Source organism: Bombyx mori, chromosome 9, assembly GCF_030269925.1.
Source record: "Bombyx mori chromosome 9, ASM3026992v2".
NCBI classification, from domain to species: domain Eukaryota; kingdom Metazoa; phylum Arthropoda; class Insecta; order Lepidoptera; family Bombycidae; genus Bombyx; species Bombyx mori.
In genome coordinates this window covers 9,672,965-9,699,586 of record NC_085115.1, presented here as the reverse complement: position 1 = coordinate 9,699,586, position 26,622 = coordinate 9,672,965, and the positions used below count along the sequence as shown (strand labels likewise).

General features: G+C 38.7%; 1 protein-coding gene across 2 annotated transcripts in view; it reads right to left on the bottom strand.

Annotated features, from left to right (window-relative positions):
- LOC101746698 (pneumococcal serine-rich repeat protein) overlaps positions 1 to 22,485 on the bottom strand; it is a 108,811-nt gene extending 86,326 nt beyond the window's left edge. Inside the window, exon 1 of one of the 2 annotated variants that reach the window (XM_012688578.4) lies at positions 21,998 to 22,485. The gene's annotated coding sequence lies outside the window, so the exon portion shown is untranslated. The remainder of the gene's footprint in view (positions 1 to 21,997) is intronic. The other variant, XM_012688580.4, reaches the window with a different exon arrangement.
- Positions 22,486 to 26,622: the final 4,137 nt, after the last annotated feature.

Genomic DNA, 26,622 nt, shown 5'->3' with positions numbered 1-26,622 from the left:
GCCTCCCTGGCCCCCGCTCGACGGCGGCGGGATTGTGCGTCTCTCACGCGCCCCGCCGCCTCCTTCTGCGAGATGGTGCACTCGCAGAAGTCGAGCATCGCCTTCCACGACTCGTCGTCGCCGAACATCGATGCCACAACACTCGGCAACGACAAGTCGTTTCCTGTTTTTGCGACGAGGACACGGCGCCACCCCTCCCATGCGAGGCAGGTAACGAGCGTGTGCTCCGCCGTGTCCAAGTCGCAACCACAATGGTGGCACTCTGCCGTCGGCTCGGCTCCGATCCGGTGCAGGAACTCATCGAAGCAACCATGCCCAGTGAGCACCTGCGTGAGCCGGAAAGTGAGGCGTCCTCTGTCACGATTCACCCAATCCACAAGGACCGGGCGAATCGCCGCGACGGTCCTACGACCGGCCGAAGGATCAGCCAGCCGTCTGGACCATGACTCTAGCATAGTTACAACGGCTGCCCCACCCTTTAAACAGAAACGCATTACTGCTTTACGACAGAAATAGACAGGGTGGTGGTACCTACCTGTGCGGACTCACAAGAGGTCCTACCACCAGTAAATCGGAATTGCAGTAATTACAGTAAGAATAACAATAATTTCTTAAAAATTACATCCAAAATATGTTATAATGAACTTTGTATTAAAACTAAACTTACTAATGCAATTACTTCATTAATACCAAACTCTGCAGTTATAATAAACGGATTTCGCTACGTTTTTTTTATATAAAATTCTGACAGATCCATATTCTGAACATTGTGTAATAAAAATTCCGCTTAAACTGTCATCGGAGTTTTTTGCGGGGAGAAATTGACAAATATCAGAGTTAATATGCTTACCGTGTGGACTTTGGCCGTAACATTGAATCAATGCCTTCCACGAAAGCTTAGTCATCAATTGAATAAAAATGTTAACATCATACGCCTATTTCACTTTAATTATATGTGCGATTTGAACTTTGAAGACATAGCCCACGCTAAGATTTATAAAATACATAATTAATTGTATGTATTGTTTAAAAGGTTGTCACCTTGGGCGATTGTTGTTTCTCTAAACAAATGGCAAGGTATTAAAATTTCTTAACTATTAACCTACTACCTACTAAGTAGGAACTAGAGAAAGAAAATGACAACGGTACTTTACTTGAGTGACTCAGTACGAGTATAGCCAGTCCGTGACTAGTTGGATTTTTTTTATTTTTTTTTATTGCGTAGATGGGTGGACGAGCTCACAGCCCACCTGATGTTAAGTGGTTACTGGAGCCCATAGACATCTACAACGTAGACGCGCCACCCACCTTGAGATACAAGTTCTAAAGTCTCAGTATAGTTACAACGGCTACCCCACCCTTCAAACCGAAACGCATTACTGCTTCACGGCAGAAATAAGCAGGGCGGTGGTACCTATCCGCGCGGACTCACAAGAGGTCCTACCACCAGTAAATAGCCCTAAGGGGGCTGGCTACCTACGATTAGGTAGGGAAAAAAACACAGGATTTTTAAAATCACGAAAAATGTGGCTTTGCTTGATCTTTAGGCTTGTTTTACGTAAATCGTGTGTTCGATCATACTTCGTCCGATTCAGGTGTGACCAACTAAAACTTAAAAAATAAATTCTAAGAAATCTTTTAATTTCTGCTCATGTAATAACACAGCCAGATATTGTTGGCGCTCAGGTAGGTATTTATTATGGTATAATTACTAATTTAAAATTTTCATGTCTAATAGTTCGGATAGTCTCAACGAAATTTGTGCAGACAGATATAAATATATTAGTGGACTTAGAAAAGGGAAGTAGTGCGCAATATTACGTTTGATAAGTTAAATGGAAAATGTAAATAGAGATTGTACGAGATTTAACCTATTCAATGACTCTCAATGCAATATTAACAAGGAAGTGTTTGCTCATACTATCGACAAAACAAAATATTATTTCCATACATATTTTCTTGAATATCGGTGTTTTAATTTGAGTGAAAGTGGTTTTTGTAAATGTCTTAACAAAATTAGCTTTCTATTAGTGTGTCTTGTGTTAAGCGGCACGATTGAAAAGCTTTTAATTTTTTTTACCTTGCTTACAACCGAGAATTGAGTTTCGTATTTTAGGTTGTATAATTATAATAATAATTGAGTTTCGTATTTAACAAAAAAAAAAATACATAACTAGATCTCTTTTTATTGCTTAGATGGGTGGACGAGCTCACAGCCCACCTGGTGTTAAGTGGTTACTGTAGCCCAAAGACATCTACAACGTAAATGCGCTACCCATCTTGAGATATAAGTTCTAAGATCTCAGTATAATTACAGCCGCTGCCCCACCCTTTAAGCGGAAACGCATTACTGCTACACGGCAGAAATAGGAAGGGTGGTGGTACCTACCCGCGTGTACTCACAAGAGGTCCTACCACCAGTAAAATACAATAGCATTTTAATTGAATAAAACAGTATAGTGTAGTAAGTTTGATTGCTCAGAAATTGTTTCCAAGGCGACTAGGAGCACGATTTACACTTCCAAACAAACAGAATTGTGTTTTGGAGCATTTTAATTGTACCGGGTGACCTTTATCTCGGTATGCTCTTAGATGCATTTCGTTTGTTGCCAAGTAAGGAAATACAATGTTGAAAAGCCATACATGTAAGCTTAGAGTGACAGTAAACATTGAGTTATGCGGAAAGGTTTGGTTCGGAGTAACAACATAACTGTGTAAAGATGGATTTAACATTGTGAACAAGTTTACTACATAGTCTCGACTAAAAACATGATTTTCCATTAGGAACTTAGGTTTTCCGTTACCAGTTTCTTATGAAATGTTTACAATAAATTTAAAATGTATGTACGTTTGTTTGATAATTTGCATAATGTACATGAGTATTTTTATCTTATTTGGTAGGTTATTTAAGAGCTTATCTATATCTATATCAATTTTCAGCTAGTCTATATATATAAAAATGAATTGGTGTTCGTTAGTCTCGCTAAAACTCGAGAACGGCTGGACCGATTTGGCTAATTTTGGTCTTGAATGATTTGTGGAAGTCCAGAGAAGGTTTAAAAGGTAAATAATCTATATATATAAAAATGAATTGCTGTTCGTTAGTCTCGCTAAAACTCGAGAACGGCTGGACCGATTTGGCTAATTTTGGTCTTGAATGATTTGTGGAAGTCCAGAGAAGGTTTAAAAGGTAAATAATCTATATATATAAAAATGAATTGCTGTTCGTTAGTCTCGCTAAAACTCGAGAACGGCTAGACCGATTTGGCTAATTTTGGTCTTGAATGATTTGTGGAAGTCCAGAGAAGGTTTAAAAGGTAAATAAAATATGAAAATGCTCTGAATTAAATAAAAAACATTTTTGTTTACTTTGATGTGTCCCCCGTCGGACGTCGTCCTTTGGTTTGCTTTAAATTTATTTTATACAAAAGTTTAGGTCTTTTATTTATCGATTGAGGCACTACGAAGTCTGCCGGGTCAGCTAGTAAGTTATTATATAAATAAAGAACTCGTTTGTGTTTTACAAAGTCAATTGTCTCTTTAATTACTAAACTCATAAACTCTTAAAGGCTTTGTAATGGAATAACTTAACTGAGCCGCGTGGGCAGTTCGCCTTCGAACTGTCACGTAGAAAGTGCGGACCGTGAGACAAAGGTTTTAGATCGATTTGCGTAACAGACAATCTAAAGACGAACCTACTTTCTGGCCTTGTTTGCATTGATAAAACAGTAATCATAACTATTAACTCGTTGACTGACATATAGGTCACCGGTGCCCTACGCGGCGCATGAAGTAACTATGTCGATTTCTTTTTTCGATCTTCTTACTAAGGCACCGGGATATCTAGTAGACTCCGGGAAAGACGAATCCGGAGATACTGAGAATGAATTTATTTCTAAGGGACCTAAGCACTAAAATATTTTTTTATTGCTGTTGTAGGCAGACGAGCATACGGTCCACCTGATGGTGAGTGGTTACCGTTGCCCATGGACTTCAGCAATGCCAGGGTCAGAGGCAAGCCGTTGCCTACCAATATACATTAGCAAACAAAAGAGGGCAAAGTTCCTCAATCCAGGCGCTTAGTAAAAGAAATCGACGTAATTACTTTAGTGCACCGTGTAGGACACCAGTGAAGGCAGTTAAAGGGCTTAAGTGATAAATCAAAAATTACTTTTAAGTTAATCTTTTGTTCGAAGGTAATATTGATGATTGTTGCATCGTTTTACCCAAGCGATGCATCTACTTTTGAGTATTTCCAAATAACAATACATACTTCTTTTATTTAGTATACTTAAAATTAATGATTCAGTTTAAGTAACCAATGCTTATTATAAAAATACAGAAAACGAATTAGATAAAATAAACACCAACGAAGAAACAGAAGAAAAACCTTCCTATGGCACGTTTGCAATGTATACTAGAGGTCCCGCAGTAGTCGAAATTCGACTATAATTAATTGAAATTGTAAGTTTGTACACTATTATGATTGTATTTTATACTTCTATAAACACAAATTTCGCCAAGACTACACTAATAAAAAAATATTAACAAAGACAAACAATATTTAATCTATTCTCAATTTGACCACAGACGTCAAGAACAAAAGTTTGACAATAAATAGTATGCATGCGTGTGTGCGCCAAATACATGGTATGTAGTGTGCGTAATGTTTTCTTTATTGATTTAATGTATATTTTATGCATTATTAAAAAAAAAACTTAGCATTGTCCGCGCAATTTTCGTAAAAAGGGATACAAAGTTTTTGCTTCACGTATTAATATATAGATGTAGAGATATGTATGGAGATATAGCTTAAGGAGGGTTTATGTCAGGCAAGCGGCCAGTCGTAAGACTTATGCCATATCCCTATACAGCATGATTAGAGAATATACTAAGGCAAGAAGAAGAAGAGTTTAAATAATTAATGTTAAACACTACAATAATACTTATCATGAATTGATTCATCTTCAACACCATCTTTATTTCATTATATTAACATCACTTCACTTATGATTATTTAATTGGGCTGACTGATTAGGTAACCCAATTACTAAAGAATAAAATGAACGATTAGGCGACTATTCAATTACTATTTCAAATGGTCATGATTGATCCAAGAGCCATTAACAACGGTGACCTTAAATTAAAATAAAATGTGGCCTAAATGTCAGAGATTGCTTTAAGTCTAACAAGACCTGAATTCTAAGGGGAGTAGGTATAGACGCAATCAGAACGGGATTTGGTTCAGGTTTTTTCTGCGCAAAGTCATTTTAAAATTAATTTAGTTCGTTACTTGTTTATATAAGGATAAATTGCAAGAATTCAATTCATTTAGAAATCAATCAATATGGCGTTTTGCATTTTAATTTTGTAAAATATTGCAAGTTTAAAATTGGCATATAACATTTCTTAAGCTCAGAATTTTAAGATATCTTTTCTGAGCGCATCTACACCTTTTACGTGTAGAATTGGTGCCTACTTTATGGCAGAAATAAGCAAAAAATTCGTTATTGACGGTGGTCTCCATCGACGCAATTTACAGCGTAAATATTTATTTACAATGCTCTTGATTTTAATTAAGTATTCTCCAAGTTATTTCACGTTTCCTACCTCCTGCTAAGTATTTAGGGCAAATGTTTTTAGACGCAAAAATATTTCAATCAGCCAAATAGTTTTTCGTTTTTATTTACAACAGACATTGACTTGAATAACATTGTAAATATCTCAAACTTAGAAACATATTCTAAATATGCGAATTTCCTATGAAATTTTATGATTAACCGAATTAAGATACCGATGTTTATCTATTTTTATGCTGAACAACAAACTAAACTTTCCACATTCTAAGTTCGAATATGTTTTAAATTACTGTGCGTTTTGCCCAACCAGTTCGTCATTTCAATTCAAATTACAAAAAAAACGTGTTTAATTAATTCTAGATAACTAAATAACGTGTTTTACAAAAGTACTAAGTGTAGTTTTGTTTTTAAATAAAAATCATCTTTCGTATCCTTGTGATAAGATCTATTTTTTAACCAAGAGAATGAATCATGCTTGTATGCGTGCCGATTTGTGGGAAATAACGGAACAGACGAGTTGGTGTCTGTCGATCATTGTGATATAGATTGTAAGAAGACTCAAACAATCACTTCTTAAATAAATTACATTTTTTTAAATAATTAAATATCTCTATGCAGTGTTACATTCTTGTTTATTATTTCATATTATTTCTACATGCAAATTATTTAATCGAAGTTTATATAAAGTACATTATCGTAAGAATTAATTTATTTCAAGGTTCTGCTCTACAAATCGTTCATCTAAAGCAAAACGTCATGTTTATCAAGAATATACCCCTCGGCTTATGTAAAAAACATTAAAAGTTGTTCTTTGTACAAAGCTAGAAACTGGTATCTTTTTTTGCGTTACCGATACCGAAAAAAGAGAGACTAGACAAGAACAAGGCTTCAATCACCTTTAAAAAGAAAAACACCGATTAAACGGCGAACCTAAAATCCCTGTGATTCCAAATCGCTAGAAAAGCGACACATCCTCTTTCTTCTTTATATAAAATCGTTGGAGGAACCATTTTCTAAATTTTACGAAATTCACCGTTAAATATTAATAATTTAAGTTGAAATTGATTATTGTCTAAGAATATATGTGAAATGCTTACTAAAAGAAAAAAAGTATGTCGCTTCACTTGTTTCTCGTTGACAAAATTACGGTTACGTTTCGGTCTATTTATGGAAACAGTATGTCAAATTATAATATTTAGTGTGTACGAACGTGATGGAGAAGCACTGGCCTCATAACGAATTCAGGTTGAGAGCCACTAGTTGTTATTAATTTCAATATTGCATGACTAGATGTTTTCAATGTAAAACCAATCAAAATGTACTTTTTACTATGCTTGTATTCTAAACAAATTTATCTTACGAAATTGAGCGTGAAAAATACACACTGAACTTGACATTAATATTGCGTGTTCAATTACTCGATATGGCTTTATGATTATTATTTTTTAATTTATTGGTTTATTTAATGGGCATTTAAACGGTAAGGCCTATTTTATTTGTAACGAAACATATATTGCTATTTTTGGCTAATGAGTTTGTTACGCAAAAACGACAGTGATCTTCTTTCATATTGTGGTTTCAAACAATTCCCAGGCGGAGTGAAGAAAACGTTAAATTAATAACGTTAAAATATATCCAGTTTATTTAATCCGTTGGATGGTCAGGGGACATTGGTCATGTGGCTCGAAGGAAGGTGTGAGAGGCGTCGCGTCGGGTCGATGTCCTGCAACGAACGCTTGTGTCTGTGCTGCATACGTAATGCCCAACACCGCTAAGGGATTGTCCGCTGAGTCTTGGCTTAAACTATGTATTCCTATGTACGCAGTCTTACAATATTTATTGTACTATATTGTTACAAAGACAATGAAAACTCATAGATTTTATGACTCACTTTTCAAGTTTTCAGGATTATTATTGGGATATACATACACGGTAAATTTTTTAATAAATTAATTTTAAGTTACATAAATGTTTTTAGTTTTATTTTCTTGTTACAATACGAAACACGTTTAAGTTTTTTTTGAAAATAATACTCTCATTCGTTTGATGAACAGGTTTATTTGCTCTTTGTCCGAGTGTTTATTATACCTAGTCAGGTCATAAGTATTGTCACACAGTAAAAACTTTTCTTTTAGAATGCTGGCCACAAAAAAGTTTATTGAATTCGAAATTCGGATTGTTCATGAAAATAAAAAAGGAATACTTTTAGAATTTTACTCATTTTTAAACATGGAGTGGACGCTTAAAGAAGACCGTGTTGCAGTTATTGCGTTGCATCGTTGCGGTTACGCGCCAATTCAAATTTTTAGCATACTGAAAAATTTGTGTATAAGCAAAAGATTCGTTTATCGTACCATCAAACGATATAATGAAGACTCTAGTGGTGATGACAGGTCAAGAAGTGGTCGCCCTCGGTCTGTTAGGACTCCAGCAGTGATAAAAGCTGTGAAGGCGCGAATTCAAAGAAATCCCAAACGTAAGCAGAAACTGTTGGCCCTTCAGATGGGGTTAAGCAGAACCACGGTGTTAAGGGTGTTAAATGAAGACTTAGGGCTTCGGGCATATCGAAGAAAAACAGGACATCGTTTGAATGCTCGTCTAATGGACCTGAGACTGAAGAGATGCCGTGCTTTGTTGAAGCGGTACGCGGGAAAAAAATATCGGGAAATTCTTTTTTCGGATGAAAAATTTTTTACCGTAGAAGAGAGCTACAACAAACAAACTGATAAGGTGTACGCACACAGTAGTGAAGAAGCGAGCAACCGTATTCCGCGTGTCCAACGAGGTCATTTTCCATCCTCGCTCATGGTATGGTTGGGAGTTTCTTATTGGGGCTTAACAGAGGTACATTTTTGTGAGAAAGGTGTAAAAACGAATGCAGTTGTGTATCAAAATACAGTCCTGACGAACCTTGTGGAACCTGTTTCTCATACCATGTTCAATAACAGGTACTGGGTATTCCAACAAGATTCGGCGCCAGCTCATAGAGCGAAGAGCACACAAGACTGGCTGGCGGCGCGTGAAATCGACTTCATCCGGCACGAAGACTGGCCCTCCTCCAGTCCAGATTTGAATCCGTTAGATTACAAGATATGGCAACACTTGGAGGAAAAGGCATGCTCAAAGCCTCATCCCAATTTGGAGTCACTTAAGACATCCTTGATTAAGGCAGCCGCCGATATTGACGTGGACCTCGTTCGTGCTGCGATAGACGACTGGCCGCGCAGATTGAAGGCCTGTTTCAAAATCACGGAGGTCATTTTGAATAAAATTTAGTGTCATAAGAATCTATGTTTTGTTAAGTTCATTTTGGTATATGAATGGTTACATAATGAATAAACTGGTTCAATTATTTTACATTAAACATGTGACAGAATTTATGACCTGACTAGGTATATGTTATGTTATAAGTATGTACGTTAGTTTCTGATACCCATAAAACAGGGATTCCTAACTTAGGACCAGATTAACGTGAGTGATTTTTTCCCTGTTATTATTATTATTAGTACAAAATGGCTATCGTATAATGATACGCAATTTACGTTAGAGATTTTTCAAACCACATACATATTATTATTATTATTTACATACTCATTGACACAATACGCATATGTTCTATAGACTAGTTTAGTGTTTTCTTTTCTTTCAAAATACTTTCAAAACGATGTTTTATATGTACCCAACTTTGTGGCGATCAGGGCATCACTACATAGTATAAAACAAAGTTGCTTTCTCTGTCCCTATATCTGTCCCTATGTATGCTTAAATCTTTAAAACTACGCAACGGATTTTGATGCCTTTTTTTTTAATAGGTAGAGTGATTGAAGAGGAAGTTTTGTATGTATAATAACATCCATTAAATAGTGGAAAAATCAATAATAAATTGCAGTTTCCGAAGCGAAGCGAGGGCGGATCGCTAGTGCTGGTATAAATCTCAGAGAACACAGCTGTCCGATACGGTGGTAGATTCTGCGAAGCACTGCTCTTGCTAGGGCCAGTGTTAGCAACACCGCCGGTTTGAGCCTCGTGAGCTCACCTACATGTTAGGGCGAAGCTGACATAGCCTCTCAAGGCTATCAGCATAGGTAGGAAAAAAAAATTCCATTGTCCGGTGAATGCCTTAATCATCTACAAGATGTCCCATCAACAATAAAGAGATACGAAGGGATTAAGAATAGCTGTAACATCTGAATTACGGTTCAGACTGTCGTGCAAGTCCCTGCCCCCTTTTACCCATTCATAACAACTACAAGCTACTTTCTACTAAACAACTACGAAAATTGCAGAAAGCGCTACAAAAGATTGTGCAACGTTCAAAATTAAGCGAACATAAATCACTGTAGAAAACAAAGGTAAGTGCCGCGCCGATTGTGACGAAGAATATAAGTACAGAGGTAAATAAAGATCTTTTCGGCGCGAACAATAACTTTCGAAACCAATTATTACTACGGTCTCAACAAAACCGCGTTTTTCAAATGAACTATAAGTTTAAACTGACCGAGATTATCTAATAACTGATTATTAATTACGATTATTTACTATTCTGTAACCGAGTATAGCGGCAATTCTCTGGGGTTTGCTGTTATCGTTAAAATATAACCTATGGTATGCTATGGATAATGCATTATGTAATGACTAGCTAGAGTAACGCCAGTGATTTTGTGTTTATGGTTTATTTTTACATTTTACTCGTGCCATTAAAAAAACCTAAACCGAACTTAATCTGCAAGATACCAAGACATCTTCTGCTAGTTTAGTACCTTTGAAATTAAAGAATAGAAACCACTTTCATAGGGTAGATACGAGATAACTGAAACATCATTACTATACCTTCGTTTGTTAATAAACTAAGATCGTAGACAAACAAAACACTTACTTTATAATTATGCAGAACTTTAGTAATAATTCAATAATTGCAACAGTTTAACTGTGTAATAGATAGATCGTGGCGAATGTTAAGGTATGATTGCGACAAAATCTAACCGTCATTTCTGTTAAGTACATATTTGTTTAAATTATTATTTAATTCGATTTCAAGCTCAAAGAAAAGTATAATAAGGCTAAAATATTTTATAATATATAAAAGGGCTTTGATATTTTACGATTCCAACAATTCACATTGAAATTTAGCCTACGTCATGGAATCTAATAATAATATGAAATTTTAGTGTATTCTCCATTAAGGAAAGGCTTTCTTAATGTCACCACTGAAGATCTAAAATAAATGAGCAATGGTTGTATGGAGATCCATAATTTTTAAAGTTAGAAACACGAAATTTCATATACCTAACTGCTTTTTTTTAAATGTAATATCCTTTCGAAGACACTGCCGGAAAGCTCGTGTATTCTATGGGTATGTAACAGCAAACGCCACTAACAGACATGTTTTTCTCAAAACCACATCAATATTAGCTTTCAAGTAAAGTAAAATGAATTTTTTAAACATTGGCACAGACCTGAAAACCATTTAGAATAATTTTACGAAAGAATGATCCTCAAGTTCCTTATTTCGAACAGTCGATCTACTGAGCAGAATTCCAGTAGAAGATCTTATCTTTACTGTGGGAAACTTACGTTTCTGATGTTCCTACATAAGGTACTTGGAAGAGTTCGTGCGTATTCGGAATATTATGTACGTCTTTTTTTTTCGTCATTTATAAGTTTATAAGCTTAGTCATTTCTGAAAGTATTCGCAATTTCTGTTTTTTTATTTATTGCTAATACGATTGGACGAGCTCACGGCCCAACTGGTGTTACCCGGTATTATTAAGTGATTACCGGAGCCTATATACATCAACAACATAAATGCCGCCACCCACCTTTGCGTATGAATTCTAAGTCTCCGTTTTTACAGCACATGGTACCCCACACTTCAAACCGAAACGCGTAAGAACTTCACGACAGAAATAGGTAGGGTGGTGATACCCGTGCAGGATCGCAAGACGCCCAATCACCAGTAATTACGCAAACTATAATTTTGCGGGTTTGGTTTTTTATTACACGATGTTATTCCTTCACCGTGGAAGTCAATCATGCACATTTGATTAGTACGTATTTCATCAGAAAAATTGGTGCCTGCCAGCGAGATGTGAATCACTTCGCTAAATACGAACGCACCGGGCGTCTATGTATATTCTATGCCAAAACCTCCCTGAATTACTATCAATTGATGTGTGCTTTCAAAATGCGTGGACGCATAGTTCAAGAGCATGTAAAACGACAATCATATTCCAGATTATTCCATACAAAAACATGTCACCGGTGCTGCGCATCAAGTGATTTTTTATGTTTTGTGGGACCCTTACATGTTATTTTGCCATATGAGCCGAATTACAAAATCTTAGGAATCTCCTACTGGAGATCTTAATTTATTTTGTGATCAATTTAGAATTAAAGTAATCTGGTGTATATGGCTAATATTAAAATTAAACCACTCATTTTGATAGATTGCGATTTTTATTTTCTTAAAAAAAAAAAAAATATTAATCGGAGATTAAATTTAGAATATTTACCTAAGCGCATTAGTAGTACCTAATTAAAACGTATTTAGTCTTCTCTATTGACTTGAACTACCACATTCTTGCCGTCTAACCCTGTGCCTTTAGTTTGCCGTCGTGCGCGGTAATGGGGATTTGAACATTTACTGCCACGGTTTGATGTCAGACTTTGCAAACGTTTACCGTTGCGTAAAGGTGCCGGCGTATCGCTGGGATGATGTTAAGCTTTCGAAACGTTTGGTTATAATCGGAATCTTAACGCACGGCAATTAAGATATGAATGACTTTTAATGGTGCACACATATAGATGCATTTAAAAATCGAATGTCGAAATGAACAGAGAGAGAACGATGAATGAATGATGAGAGAGAACAGTGTTACCAACATTGACGATAGTTTTACATCGTATATTGTTTTAAGACTTAAAATTGCAAAAACCATCTCTATTTAGAATGAAACTCTATAGAATAAATTGAAGAACGTTTTTATACATATTTTACACCTGCATGGCATTAATGATAAAACTTTCTTGCTAATATTAGCAATCTGCAGTGATCCACCATTGGCTTAATGACATATTTTAATTTATCGGTTTATTGATCATACTTAATTAAATTTTATATATTTAATTTTACTTCAAAACGTGAACTCAGAGAATGCAACTCTATTAATAAAAATAAAAATAAACCTAAAACAAATCCTACGCAATCTAGCCATTATCTGCTTCGGCCAATCGCTACACGTAAATAACAACATATACGTAAATGCATAATGCAATGAGCATTCGCTTTAGTAATCGAATTACGTAGCTGATAGTAAATTTTAGAAACGATTTAAACTGCTAACAAAAGTTGATACAACTGGTGTAGCCCACTGAGTTTCTCGCCGGATCTTCTTAGTGGGTCGCGTTTTCGATCCGGTGGTAGATTCTGCGAAGCTCTGCCCTTGCTAGGGCCAGTGTTGGTACCCGGGACCTGGGCGGGCCCCCGATGCGCACTCTGCGTGCCGTGGGTTCCGTCTGTGGGGGAGTTTTGCTGGACTTCCACCGGGCGCGTCCGTAGGTGGCGGATAACGGGCCTCTGGGAGCAGTCATACTCCCAGGGGTATCGCTCCTTCTCTCTCGTTGTGTTATGGCGGGAGAGATTGAGCGACGTGGACCAAAACCAGCAGGCGGGGGTTCTGGGCTCTCTGCGCCCTTCACCTAGTTGAAGGGTGTTTCTTCCGGGGATGCCCGGGCCCCCGACTTCTTCCTTATTATTTTGAGTTTGTTTTTACTGTCTTTTTGTTTTCTTTATATTTTTGATTTAATTTATGTTGAGTTTGTCTGTCCTTATCTTCGTTATTATTTTGTTCTTTGTGTTTTGTTTGTTTACTATCTTCACTCTTGTACTGTTGGTTACATTTTTATGTTAGATTTTGTTATATTTTCCACTTCTTTCTTTCTTTATTCTCACCCAATCCCAAGTTTTGACGCCCAGCAACGGGACGAATGGCTGGTGGGAGACCAGTCTCGAGGGCGTCCTAGGGGACCGCACCCTAGGTAAATAAAAATAAAAAAGCATGAGCATGTCCAGCCTGAAAAAGTTATTACCCCAGGAGGGTACCTCTGCTCTGCGGGAGGAGAATCCCTCCGTGCGGTCGAGAAATCGGCCGCACGCTGCCCCTCGTATTCTGGGGGGGGCACAAGCTGTTCCGGGAAAGAGTCCGAGAAGAACGGGGAGAAAAGGAAGAGGTCCACAAGGGACGAAAGAGAAACGGTGCAAAACGAAGACCGGAGGAGAGAAAGCAGCGTTTGCTCGGAGGACAGCATGGTGGTCAGCTCCTGCTGTTCATCACCAAAGAGAACGACGCGCAAAAGGGCAAAAGGCTCGAAGAACGCAAGCTCCGACAGCAGTACCGAATCGGAGGCGTCTAGGTCAGGATCGTTGGTGTCCAGGACCAGACCATCGAAGAGAGGCCGAGGTCGTCCTCCAACGACCGGCCAATACGTGGGATTGGCGGCGGCGAAGCAGGCATACTTAAAAGCTCAACGTGAAGAGCTGGAGCTTCGCGCTGAACAGGAGGTAGTGAAAAGCGTGCACAACCTGTGTGAGAAGAGGCGCGCAGTACATTTAATATCCGGGAACATAACAGCAGATCCCGCGACTAGGCTCCAGGAGACCGCCCAGATGGCCCTTACCATCGCGGCGAAAGCGCGCAACCCGAAGGGGACGTACATCAAAGCCCTTAAGGAGATGGCCACAACAATAAAGGAGGCCACGGAAGATCTAGCTTCCAGATCGGCCAACGAGGAAACCCTGAGGCTGCAGGCACTCAGCGAGAGACAGGAGGCGGAGATCCTGCAGCTCAGGAAGGAAGTAGAGGACGTAAGAGCGGAAATGGTGCGCCTCGCTCAGACGACAGCGCAGCCCACTCCCGCCCCAACACTGCCAAACGAAGACGACGAGCAACACCTGCAGATAATCATGCGAGCAGTCGGGTCCATGCTGGACGCCCGACTCGCGGGTCTGGAGGCCCGTCTACTCCCAGAGCCTCGCTTGCGACCACCTTTGGCCGCTGACGCAAGAAGGAGGAGCAGAGAGAGCGAAATCGATCCAGACACTGCAGGTCTTGTGTCGGAGGCAACGCCGCCTTATGCGGCTCTGCCCCAGCTTGAGACCAACAAGAAAGTGAAGCCCAAGAAACAGAAGGGCAATAACAAGAAGACGACGCCGTCAGCTCCACCCGAGCCGCGCGCATTCCCTCCGGCCCCCGCTGCCCTTACGGTCAGTTGGGCGACCGTTGCGCGTAGAGGAGCACGGCCGAGAAGGGAAAAGGAGCCAGCACCGACGACCTACGCGGAAGGCCAACGAGACAGAAACCCTGCCCCGCTCAAGCCTAAGAAGAAAGGTAGAAAGAAGAGACTTCGAGCTCCGCGCTCGCAGGCCCTTATTCTGAGGCTGCACCCGGAGGCCATCGAAAAGGGGCTCTCCTACCGGGAAGTGCTCGCCGAGGCGAGGGGTAGCATCGACGCCGGAGCCTTAGGGATCCCCATCGAGAAGGTCCGGTCAGCAATAACCGGAGCCAAAATACTCATAGTGAGCGGCGAGGACCAGATCGCGAAGGCCGACTTGCTGGCCGAGAAGCTCAAGGAGGTTCTCTCTTCCAAGAGAGTAACGGTGACAAGACCGATAGTGACCGCTGCAATCCGCATAAGCGGACTTGACGATTCGCTGACGGAGGAGGAGATATGCACCGAGCTTGCGCGCATCGGCGAATGCTCCGTCGATGCAGTCAAGGCTGGCTCTATCAAGCCCGGATCCGGAGGAATGGGCCAGGTTCTCGTTCGTTGCCCGATAGCAGCGGCGAAGAAAATTGTTACAGTGACGAAGCTGCGCATCGGGTGGAGCGTTGTTCGCGTCCACCTGCTGGAGGCCCGGAGGCTACAATGCTTCCGCTGCCACGCGTTGGGCCATGTGGGTGCGCGGTGCCCGTCGTCGGTCGACCGCAGCCACGACTGCTACCGGTGCGGACAGACCGGCCACGTGGCATCCGGATGCACACTGGCACCGCGATGCGCCGTCTGCGCCTCCGCCGGGAAACCAGCGGACCACACTTCGGGGGGCAAGGCCTGTGCAAGGCCCCCGAGAAAACCGAGGAGAGAGGACGTCGCTGCACCCGCGGCCGCACCCGTTGCTGCAGACCGAAGTCAACTCGGCGAGACGACGACTCCGATGGACGTCCAGCCTCCGTCGGGCACAAGGAAGACCGGGGCTTTATGAAGAACCGGGCATGTCGATGAACCGAGGAGGAAGTCGTGAGGAGGAGGTCGTGGACCTCGGTTCGTAGGCAGTGAAGGCGGAGCGGGTGGTGCGGGCAGAAAGCCCCCACCCGGCTCCTGCAGGGGCCGTCGATTGCTGGGTGCGGGGGCGCCCGGTGCTCGGCACTAAGGTCCTGTGGGGTGGTGGTGCGCTGTCGCTCCGGTGCGCCCCTCACGAGTCGTGGAGATGAGAGGGGGAAGAAGTCCCCGGTGGCAGATCCCGCCCAACGTAACATTGGGGTGGGAGCCGGCGAAGGCGGGCCCATGGCGCGCACATGGCGGTACCTGGGTACCGCCCAGCCGGAGTGGAGGAGCTCGTTGGGGTTTAGTCGGTAGTCGTTAAGCTGGGCGGGTTTGGCGAGAGCTGAACTTAGCCCAGCGCGCCTTCTAAAGGCGTAGTCTCCGTGGACCAATTGGTTGAGGGCGCGGACCTCGGTTCGCGACTTCTTCCTCTTTTTTCCACCGGAGGCGCGGAGTCCGACATAACCCGGTCCGACCCCCGTCGGCAGGGTATCCGTAAAGACTAGGATACCGCATCGACACAAAAAAAAAAAAAAAAAGGGCCAGTGTTGGTAACACTCCGGTTTGAGCCCCGTGAGCTCACCTACACGTCAAAGAGAAGCTGAAATAGCCCCTCAAGTCTATCAGGATAGGTAGGAAAAAAAGCCACTGGCGCTAAGTCATTTTTGCTCACTTCCAGAAATAACTTTATTTTTAACAGAGTTAAAAAATTGAGGTTCTTAATTCGTCTATTTTTTATTTATTTGTAACTAGTCAGGTCATAAGTATTGTCACACAGTAAAAACTTTTCTTTTAGAATGCTGGCCACAAAAAAGTTTATTGAATTCGAATTTCGAATTGTTCATGAAAATAAAAATGTATACTTTTAGAATTTTACTCATTTTTAAATATGGAGTGGACGCTTAAAGAAGACCGTGTTGCAGTTATTGCGTTGCATCGTTGCGGTTACGCGCCAATTCAAATTTTTAACATACTGAAAAATTTGAATATAACCAAAAGATTCCTTTATCGTACCATCAAACGATACAATGAAGACTCTAGTGTAGATGACAGGTCAAGAAGTGGTCGCCCTCTGTCTATTAGGACTCCAGCAGTGATAAAAGCTGTGAAGACGCGAATTCAAAGAAATCCCAAACGTAAGCAGAAACTGTTGGCCCTTCAGATGGGGTTAAGCAGAACCATGGTGAAAAGGGTGTTAAATGAAGACTTAGGACTTCGGGCATATCGAAGAAAAACAGGACATCGTTTGAATGCTCGTCTAATGGACCCTGAGACTGAAGAGATGCCGTGCTTTGTTGAAGCGGTACGCGGGAAAAAAATATCGGGAAATTCTTTTTTCGGATGAAAAAATTTTTACCGTAGAAGAGAGCTACAACAAACAAAATGATGAGGTGTACGCACACAGTAGTGAAGAAGCGAGCAACCGTATTCCGCGTGTCCAACGAGGTTATTTTCCATCCTCGCTCATGGTATGGTTGGGAGTTTCTTATTGGGGCTTAACAGAGGTACATTTTTGTGAGAAAGGTGTAAAAACGAATGCAGTTGTGTATCAAAATACAGTCCTGACGAACCTTGTGTAACCTGTTTCTCATACCATGTTCAATAACAGGCACTGGGTATTCCAACAAGATTCGGCGCCAGCTCATAGAGCGAAGAGCACACAAGACTGGCTGGCGGCGCGTGAAATCGACTTCATCCGGCACGAAGACTGGCCCTCCTCCAGTCCAGATTTGAATCCGTTAGATTACAAGATATGGCAACACTTGGAGGAAAAGGCGTGCTCAAAGCCTCATCCCAATTTGGAGTCACTCAAGACATCCTTGATTAAGGCAGCCGCCGATATTGACATGGACCTCGTTCGTGCTGCGATAGACGACTGGCCGCGCAAATTGAAGGCCTGTATTCAAAATCACGGAGGTCATTTTGAATAAACTTTAGTGTCATAAGAATCTATGTTTTGTTAAGTTCATTTTGGTATATGAATGGTTACATAATGAATAAACTTGTTTCAATTATTTTACATTAAACATGTGACAGAACTTATGACCTGACTAGGTATAATACCAGAGCACTTTTTTCTATGAGAATGAATTACGATAATTCTTCTATTATTTGAAAGCCAGTTGATTCTCGCAAGATCTGACCAGCAGTATTTGAGTAATCCTTATTAATGCATATTTAACTTCTGATTGTATTGCCTTAGTTCTATGAAAAATATTTGGTGATTACAGAAAAACTTATTTTCCAGCTTACGTGCCCAGTCAAGGAAGAACAGCTCGTGCTCCTTGGAACAGCGAATTAAACTGGTCACGTATGCGCCGGGTAATATATGTAGGTAATAGATAGAGCTTTGTTTATCAGCGTGTGTGGTCAATACATGAATATGCGATTGCAGACATTGTAGTTTATTTAAACACACGGTTTATAATGACACATGGTTTTTTGTGCTCATGGAGAGAAGGACTGGTGGTAGGACCTCTTGTGAGGCCGCACGGGTAGGTACCACCACCTTGCCTATTTCTGCCTTGAAGCAGTAATGCGTTTCGGTTTGAAGGACGAGGCAGCCGTTGTAACTATACTGTGACCTTAGAACTTATATCTCAAGGTGGTTGACGCATTTACGTTGTAGATGTCTATGGGCTCCAGTAACCACTGAACACCAGGTGGGCTGTGAGCTCGTCCACCCATCTAAGCAATAAAAAAGGAATATTGTTTTTTTTATTGCTTAATTGTGAGGATTAGCTCACGGTTCACTAGTGTATCGAAAGTGTCCGAGTTTATGAACATCACAACGTGAATGCTGTCGTTCACCTCGAGATGGTGTCAAAGTCTCAGTGGTGCACCTAAAACGCATTACTGCTTCGCTGCTGAATTAGGCAGAATGATTTTCCTATATGAGCAGCTTCGATTAAGGCATTCTATTCGACCGCGTCAACTTCAGCGACGTTTAGGTTAGGCGTTACTTAGTTTATCTATATATACAAATATATATATAAAAATGAATTGCTGTTCGTTAGTCTCGCTAAAACTCGAGAACGGCTGAACCGATTTGGCTAATTTTGGTCTTGAATTATATGTGAAAGTCCAGAGAAGGTTTAAAAGATAGATAAATATGAAAAATGCTCGGAATTAAATAAAAATAACAATTTTGTTTTTCCTTTGATGTGTCTCCCATCGGATGGATTCCTTTTGTTTGTTTTAAGTTTATTTGTTACAAAAGTTTAGGTCTTTTATTTCTCGATTGAGGCACTACAAAGTCTGCCGGGTCAGCTAGTTTGCAATAAAAATTCACAATCAACACGATAAACATAGCGGGGAAGGCAAATTTAAACAAAACCTAGAACTCGAACTCGCAAAAGTTCGCATATATTGTCGCAGTACGAGGTAGTCATTCAATAATGTGCAATAAATTAATCAACACTAATGAAATTAAAAAAAAACATATAAACACATTCCAGTACTTTCTATTTTTAATGGGATTTCCTAACGATTGTGGCACGTTCCTAACGTACGCACAATAATTACAGCAGAAGAAATTATGCAATTTTTTAACACGCTTTTGTTAGTTTGGCATTTATCTACGTATAATTGTTCGCATGTAACAGAATATTTGAACGTAATTTTCACCGACTTCGTGAGGTTCAATTAACTTGAAAATTTGTAAAAGAATCAAGGAACGAACAATACAATATCTATATATTATAATACATGGAGCAAAAACTTTGTACCCCTTTTTACGAAAATTGCACGGATGGAGGAGTATGAAATTTCCCACACTTATAGGGAATATAGAGAGGGAGTGCAGAATACTAATACTTATTTTTAATTATGGCTAAAAATACATTTAATCAATAAAAGAAACATGACACACACTACCATGCATTTGACACAACACACACACAACACGTATATATAGCTATACTCTTCGTTTATTGTCAAACTTTTGTTATTGTTTAAAGTCTGTGGTCAAATTGAGAACAGACTAATATTGTTTGTCTTTATTATTATTTGTCCATAATGTAGTCTTGGCGAAATCTGTGATTATAGGTAGTAAAATAATAATAGTCTTTGACAATAAACTATAATAATAATGTTCAAACATATAATTTCAATTAATTATAGTCGAATTTCGACTACCGGGAGACCACTCGTTTTTATAGCTTCGCACCAAATATCCGGACCTTCGGTCCAGTATCAATATGATAATCAAAAAATTATAATTTGATAGTTCGATTTGCTATTTAAGCGTGTTTTATTAGTTTTTTAACCAACTTAATGCACCTTTAGAATTGAAGTGGCTTTAAGTCCAAAAATGTAATTGAAGATTTATAATTTTTTAGTTTATCGATTTTAATACTGTCAGGTATGCGTTTGATTTAAAATAGACGGAAAGAGTACGTTTGACCTTTTAATTTTATAAATCGATAGAACACATGTTCATAAATCGCTCGAAGTATAAAACTCATTTTCATAATTTTTTTAGTTAATCCACTTCAATTCTATAGGTGTGATTTATTATTGCGTTTCTCTATGAGTGTATTTAGTTCATGTATTAAATATTTTGATCGCATCTTTCGTGTATTATTAGTTCGTAATATGTAGTAAGTATTTCAATCAAAATTAAATACTTGTTTTAAAACGAGTTTTACAGACGCTCGCACAAGTACCGTAAACGAAAAAAAAGGATATAATACTAAAACATCTCTAAGTTTTACCCTTGCGTATCTTGAAATGGCAATACTAATTCTGGTAAATTTCGAGAATTTTGTTACTCAGGTAGAAACCTTTTCTTTCTGCGTAGGTATCAACAAACTTAGTTTTGTAGTGGTTTGAAGTTTTAAACTTCCGTAAAATTCTTAGAATTAAACCTGTTTCATTATAAAAAAATAATTTTAGATAGTGTGCACTAGTGTAGGTAGAGTCAGCGAAAACATTTTGAAATACAAAACAATCGTTTTCTTTTTTCTACCTTAGCTGATATAGCTGACGCTGAAATAGCCTTGAGAGGCTATTTCAGCGTAACCTTAGCTAGTAGGTGAGCTCACAAGGCTCAAACCGGAGTGATGCTAACACTGACCCTAGCAAGAGCAGTGCTTCGCAGAATCTACCACCGGATCGGAAACGCGACCCACTGAGAAGATCCGGCGAGAAACTCAGTGGACTGTGTCTGTGGGTTAATTCGCTGGTCGATCCCTTCGTCGCAAGCGACGGGTTTCACGAGGACGGTGACCGGTACTTGTGGTACCTAAAAGCACCGCTAATGGATCGGGAGGATCCGTAATGACGTGATGAAGCAATCGTGCCATTTACTTGAAGATAAGGGTTGATTTCAATAACGGCGCTGTTCTGCTGGTATAATCGGTGTCGCAGTGGCGCTTACATCTTTCACAGACAGAGGGACATTGGTCATGAAATAATTATATATTTAAGAGACACGCAATTTAAAAAGTACTATGTGTATGTATCTAGGATAATTGTGCTCAAATGTTGTCACAGTTTGAGGGTCTAAGCCCTAAGCCAAACTCTACTAAATAGTAATTGTTGTATAAACTCGGGTGCATCTACAAAATAGACGCACTCCACACATTGTCCGGGTGCTTCCCGTCGCGGGCACGAAACCTGCAGAGCCGGAACAGACGTACTCTCCCTCTTAAGCTAATTATGACTGAATTAAATATTACGTTTATTATCTATTATTACTGAATACTTTTACTGAATAATGTATGATTAACTCTAAAAGATAGATAGATTATAGTACGGATTATAAAAATTTAGACTCCTAAAATCTATGTTCTAAATAGGCAAGGCGAAACAATAAAGTGCCATTCTCTACTCTGCCTGTGAATCGATTTTCTTTTTTTTATCTCTTGAACGAAGATTGAAAACGAACGTAGGTACCTAATTCGTAATGTTTTTTTTTGCTATAAAACGAAAACATACCAAAACAAAAGGGAATATAGCATCTGTACATAAAATAATCTAAAATTTAAAGACTTCGTGATTATCATCAAATTTCGATCATTGGACGATCACTAATAATTATTCATAATGGCTAATTCATTTAAATTGTACATTTAAATAAAAACAACAAAGCAACTCACCAGTGAATAAAAGTTCTTGAGGTAATTTTCTGTCTGCCAGAAAAACAACAGTTCAAAGAGTTCAAACTAGGTAAATACTTTTATTGAAAAACAACTTTCAATACACAGAAATCTTAAAATCTGGTTTATTATACCTGTATGTATGCATCGAGTATAGGCACTTCAGAAGGTTCTGTCTGACCGTCTCCAATGGTACAATTGTAGCACTTAAGTAATGTTTTTTTTATGAAATAAATTGTTGTTCGTTTAGTAACGTTCGTTCGATGTTTCGTATCGTAGGTGCAACCAGTTAGACAAAGCACGAAGTGACTGTTTATCTACATAACTTAGTTAGATTGGAGAACTGGCTGTTCGCCAGGCCACAGTCGCGTGCGACGCGCTTTACGGCCGAAGGCGCACAGATTATGCTGGACTGTTACAGACGCTATAGTGTAAACGCGAACGATGCGCCATCTGTGGAAGGCGGCCATCGGCGTGTGCGCCATGGTACTGCATAGATTACTATAGAACGCAAAGATACTTTGAGGTGAATGAAGTTAGCCCCTCAAAAAAATTTTTTTGAAGTGTAATTTTTTTTTTATAGGTTATGTAGGTATTGAAAGTGTTGGAAAATTATTTCATGTTTTAGCTGGAAAACGACATGGGGAATTATATGCAATACAAAATAATGGGCTTCATCAAATGAATTCGAATGAAACCAAACTGTTTACCATCCAAATTCGATTGTCGGGCAGATAGAAAACGAAAATTCACTCAAAGTGAACCTCGGCCTGCATTTGTGAAACGGCAAAGACTCACTATTATCAAGGAGATTGAAGAGACGACTAAAAATGAGATGTCATATTATTATACCTTTGACATCTTGTAGTCAAGGTAGGTGTAACTGTCAATAATTAGTTACACTCACAGATCTCATAATCAAATAACAATATCAGAAAAAAGGAGAATAGTTAGTTAGTTAGCCAAAATGGGCAAGTGGATCTCAGTTCCTATTACATAAGGTACTAGGAAGTTTGTGATAATGAAAATTTATCACAGTGTAATATCACTTACATAATTTAACAGTGAAGGAAAACATTGTGATGCAACCTGCACACCTACATGTTCTTACGATTATCTTGTATTGCATATAATTCTCCATGTCGTTTTCCAGCTAAAACATGAAATAATTTTCCAATACTTCAATACATAACTTATAAAAAAAATAATGTTATTTTACTAATGTTAGGAATATAATTTCGACTGTGTAAAAAAGTTATTATAATGTATACCTACATTATCTCTTGAAAGATAAATAATGAACATATTTACTTATTTGTTTATATTACCTATGTGAACTCTTCATAACGATAGGTAGGAGGATGGAAAAAATGTATTTGGTCTAACTTTACGCGAATGCACATTATTTTATTATATTTATTTTTTAATTTTTTTAATTAAACTGTATACCAATTAATTGATCCTTCAGGATTTATAATTGTTTTTTTTTCACGATTTAAACCGCGTAGAATGGTTAGGCATTATAGTTGACGCATGCGCAGTACACATAATAATATTATTTTGCATACATTTATTCAACTAATAGAAATAGTTAATTAAACAAAAAATGAGTAATTTCGAAAGAGAACAAACGTATTTTATATAAGAACAATCGAAAATGAATATTTACGAGTCATTAAGGACGAAAAAATATTAAAAATTGCAATCGGGGGGCTAACTTGTAGATATATTTGTAATAATTTTTTTAAAATAAATAAATGCAGGACAAACAATTATTAACAGTCAACAATCAAGAACAAATGATGAACAAACGAATTAATAGAAAATAAGTAGAAAATAAGAAAAAAATTTTTTTTTGAGGGGCTAACTTCAGTCACCTGATACTTTGTGTGTACCTCTATGTTAACCAGTTGTGACTTGTGTTGGTATCTACAATATCAAAATACTTTATGATTTAAAATGCATCCAATGGTCGGGAAATTAATTTGAAAATAAAAATCGGTATTACGATGAGATATTTGAATTTATCCATAAGATCCATTTGATTTGTAAAAGTGGCGGATGAAAGGCGATTGCATGTAGCAGAGATGCGAATGTTGCGATGGATGTGTGGAGAATGGATAGAATACGGAATGAATATGTTAGAGGAAGTCTGAAAGTGGCACCTGTGACAGAGAAGCTGAGAAGTGCGCGTTTGGGATGGTATGGACATGTGATGAGACGAAATGAAAATGAGGTTGGTAAGAATATGTTAACTATGAATGTGGAAGGATATAGAGGAAGAGATAGACCTAAGAAGAAATGGATGGATTGCGTGAAAGACGATATGGGTAAGAGGGGAGTGAGCGAAGAAATAGTCTATGATAGAGGAGTATGAAAGGAAGAAAACATGTTGCGCCGACCCCAGGTAACTGGGAGAAGGGCAGGATAATGATGATGATGATGATCAATTTCATTTGTACTCTTTGGCGGGAATGGGCGAAGCGAAATTGTATGATTTGTGTTGTGTTGTTAAATAATTTAAACGTATAATAAAAGTGGCTTAATTAACTTCTAAAATTTGTAAAAAATTACATGGGTGGAAAAATAATAATAAATAATAAATATTTAATAACAATCACGCCACGTTAACTGGTCCCGTGCTAAGTCCGTAAAGAGCTTGTGTTACAGATACCAGATAACGGAAATAAATGTAAGATATGTACAAGTTCCGAACGACAATATTAGGACCTTCGGTCTACCGAGCAATATCACCCACTCGGTGGTAGATCTTCCCATTTTCTGTCACAATTTTACTGTGACATTATTTGGGATCAATCAATTTCATTCTATCGCACTCCATTTGACTTTTAAAAGATATGCCTTCAGTATTTGATAGCAAAATAAAATATGAGACCGTATGATACCTTTGCCCTTCCTTAGTTGGAAAAATGAAACTAATACTATTACTACTGTCATTTTCTAGACTTTTTAGCGGGAACGCTAGGAGTGAAGTTGTATGATTTGTTTTAATTTGTCTATTTAGTGTTTCTTTAGGTTTAAGTACGTAATAACCTCTGCCTTTCCAGTTGGAAAAATAAAACTACTACTACTGTCATTTTCTATGGAGGGTAGAAGTAAGGAGCACTATCTCAGTGAAGCTAGCGCTATTTCAATGAGTCTTCCAACAATAACTTAGTGTTTATAGGTGGACACTTTTTCAACCTGTCCCTTAAACAAAATGGTGTTCCTTACTTCCACCGTCCATGTTATTTTTATAATATGGATGTTCATTGTGTTTGCTTATTTTCGCAAAAAAATATTTTATTTTGGTGAAAATGACCTGTTTTATTTTAGTTATTGACTCATTAGCGTTGTCATGAAGCAGCAGTGGCCTAGAGCGAATGACCAATCTCGGTTGTTTAGCAGCTAATTCTTCCTTCATGGTTTGCAGTTGCTGACAATAGATATCTGCGGTAATCGTTTGGCCAGATTTTAGAAAGCTGTAGTGAACGACACGAGCGCTAGTCCACCAAACACTCACAAGTAACTTTTTCTGAGTCAATTTTCGTTTAGGGCAGGATTTGGCTGGGTCTCCAGGGTTCAGCCATTGCGACGAGCGCTTCCGATTATCGTACAGTATCCACTTTACATTACAAGTAATGATTCCATTTACAATCCCTTCATTATTGAGTCGGTTGAGCAAAGTAACACAGCAGTCGACGCGTGTTTACAAGTTCGATTCACTCAATTCATGAGGTAAGTGAGGTTGCTTTAAGTGAATTAATACCGTTTTATCACTTACCCCGATGCCTGCAGCTATCTCTGAAGTGCTTTGTGATGGATCCGCTTCCACAATAGCCTTTAATTCTTCATTTTTGTTTTTTGTCTCTGGCGGTTCAAGGGGCTTAGGTCGAAATTTCCAGAACTAAAACGTTGAAACCAAAAACATACCGTGCTTTCTTTTGCAACACCAGCGCCGTACACATCATTAAACCTTCGAGCTGTTTCTGCAGCACTGGTGCCACGGTAGAACTCGTATTCGTAAATATACCGATATTTCATGTTTTCCATTGTGCGGCAATAAGCGACGCCAATGAAAAAAATAATGAGGATAAAACAAATCAATGACTGTTTTCAAAATTCAAATGACCAGCTAAATTAGTTTATAAATTTGAATTTGGAATTCTTAACCAAACAGGAGATATTTCAGATATGTAAGGGCCTAATAGTTGGTTAATTTCAGACGATCGGTTATTTCTATCAAGGCTCTCTATCTATAGAAATTATTTCTCAATAAACGATAACAATTAACAAGCTAACAGTTAACAATGAAATGGTTAGAGCTACTTAGATCATTGTTTCGCAGTTTTTCACGTAAAAAGGTAATTTAGGCATAACTTATTTTTACTTCAGTCAGTTGATGCAATCGCAATATGAACATACGACCACAAATACGCAGACAGCTTTAATAGATTAATAATAAATAAATACTATTTGGGAATATGGATTTTATTAATAATTCAATTCAATTACGTCAAAGAAGTATATACTTATATCTATTGAATTTATAACACTACAAGAAGTGAAGTCGTCATAGCCTAAAGGAAACATGCGCGGTGAATTTGTGTGAAACGAAGTGACTA